Genomic DNA, 2,434 nt, shown 5'->3' with positions numbered 1-2,434 from the left:
GGGGGTGAGGGGGTGGGGGCAGAAAGTGGAAATGAAAGCAGACATAGACATTGCTAAAGAGCAGGAAAGGAGGTGAAGGGATACAATTTTAGAGAAGAAAATTTTTTGGTCGCTACCCGGATTCGAACCAGGGACCTTTGAATGAGAGGCCAACACCTTAACCTCTAGGCCACGAGAACCCCCTCACATGGTCTCTAATCTCTAAATAAGGCACCAGAAACAAAAATCAATGCATGCGAAATGAAGTGTCTCCGCAAAACCATTAACATCACCAGAAGAGGTCGCATAAGAAACGAAACCACACTTACCATTTGTCTACAAACTGGAATACCACCAGTAATAAACTTCATAGAGCGTCAAAGAGCGTCAAAGAGTCAAATGGTTTGGACATCTAACTAGAATGCCCCAGAAACAACTTGCGGCTAGAGCTTACAATACCCGAAAATCCGGCTTCAAATCAAGAGGAAGACCAAGAAAGACCTGGCTGGATGGGGTTAAAAAGATCCTGGAACAACATAACATATCTATCACAGACGCTACTCACCTAGCACAGGACCGAAACTTGCACCTCCCCTCGACATCCTACGGGTACCAGAGGAAGGAAAAACTAAAGTAAAAGTAATTCTTTAGTCGAGATGATCATCTTTCTAGATTTCCTTTTGATTTAAGAACAAAAAATGCGGCCGTTTGTGAACGAAAGAAGTTCCGTTTAGAATTACTGGGTTTTTTTATCCTTAAAGTGTCAGTCACAAAAAAAGAATTTAACTAAGTAATGCGTTATTAAATTGCGTTCCCCGCGTGATTTTTTATTAATTTTGGGTCAATGAATGAACTGCACGAGTAGATATCTTTAGCCAGATATTTTCCGGCCTGCGAACTGAAGGCCTGGCGACGAGGGAGCGGCTTCTTCAATGTTGCCCAAGGCGGAGTTGAACATTAATTCTAAAATGTTCCTAAATATTGGACAAATAAAAAAAAAAAAAGAGATTTTTGTGATCAGCGACCCAAAATTAGTTTTAAAAATCAAAAAAAAAATTTTTTTAATCACGCGGGAACGCAATTCAATACCGGTTTATCAAGTTAAATTGTTTTTGTGGGACTGACACTTTAAAAGGATAAAAAAAACACATGTACGTCTAAACGGAACTTCTCTCGTCGACAAACTGTCAGTTCAATGGTGACACAGATCTAGCGTCCGCCGGTTAACCCTATCCCTACGTAGTGTTTTACTATCGCATCCATTCGACGTGGGGAACTCTGTGCCACCACTTTCCAAAGAGGAAATTTACTCGTTAATCCGATCCGTGCGCTTTGCGCAGCAGTCTGTCAAAATGATTTTTTTGAAAAATACTGAAAGTTTCAAAGAGATTTTCGCACTACAAGTATTCTAAAATGAGAAGAATGCAACCCTGGGGGTACAAAAGGACCTCAGGGCGTATGGATAGGGTTAAACTGTCAGTTCGTCGATGAATGAACTGCACATGCAAAGGGGCCTTAAAATTAAAAGACTCTGAGGTGAAATGCCCTCATTTTTTGCATGTGCCTCTGGATTCCCGAAAAACTTTAAAATCTTGATTTTCGTGCACATGCGACAAAAATTAAGAGGTGGGTTTTTTAAAATATAATCATTAGTATTTAATTACAGTCTGCCCGGGGATTTTTATTAGAACAAGAACGGTAGTTGAGTGTTAGTTTTTTTGGTTTGTTTAAATCGATTTTCTTTTCTTGAACTGACGTGCATGTGCCGCAAGACTGAGTTGTTTTCAGTCCAGCGGTAATGGAGGACAGTGGGTTTATTTACTTTTTTCTTTTTTTTTTTTGGTAAGTGTTTTACGGCGCTCACAAATGCATAAGGTCATACAGACGTCAACATAAGTTCAGGACCACCTTGACAGACTGCCCTGATTTTTAAAAGATCCGAAAAAAAAAAGACAGCAAGGAAAGTTTCAAATTTTTTTACTCTAAAAGTGTTAATTTGTCACCAGGGCGTACTGCAAACAGAGCTGGTTGTAACGGAGTACTTGTATACGTTACAATTTTCGGTGCTTTTACTGTACTCCGGTACTTTTTTAAAATTCAGTACTTTGACTCTACTCCAATACTTTTTATAAAAGTACTTTTGAGCATTTGTTGAGTACATTTTGAGTACTTTTGAAGCTTAATCAAAGGGTAAGATCCCGCATTTCTGATCATAATATACGGAACAAACACCCGGGCGGGCACAGCCGATCAACTAAGAGTTAAAAGTTGAGATCAAAGAACTGCCCGTCGCGTCGAAGATCAGCCACTCTCGTGAATGTGATCACAAGCGGACGTCCAGACGTGAATTACTGCGGTCTGGTCAATGGAAGTGACGACATTGGCGGACTGGGCACGGCTCAGGCATAATTTTTCAACCGAGCCGGCCCTCCAAATCAGGACTGCACAAGCGCTC

This window comes from Aplysia californica, unplaced genomic scaffold (genome assembly GCF_000002075.1).
Source record: "Aplysia californica isolate F4 #8 unplaced genomic scaffold, AplCal3.0 scaffold00367, whole genome shotgun sequence".
In the NCBI taxonomy this organism is placed as follows: domain Eukaryota; kingdom Metazoa; phylum Mollusca; class Gastropoda; order Aplysiida; family Aplysiidae; genus Aplysia; species Aplysia californica.
The sequence above is the reverse complement of the archived record's forward strand: the minus strand, read 5'-3'. Positions refer to the sequence as shown.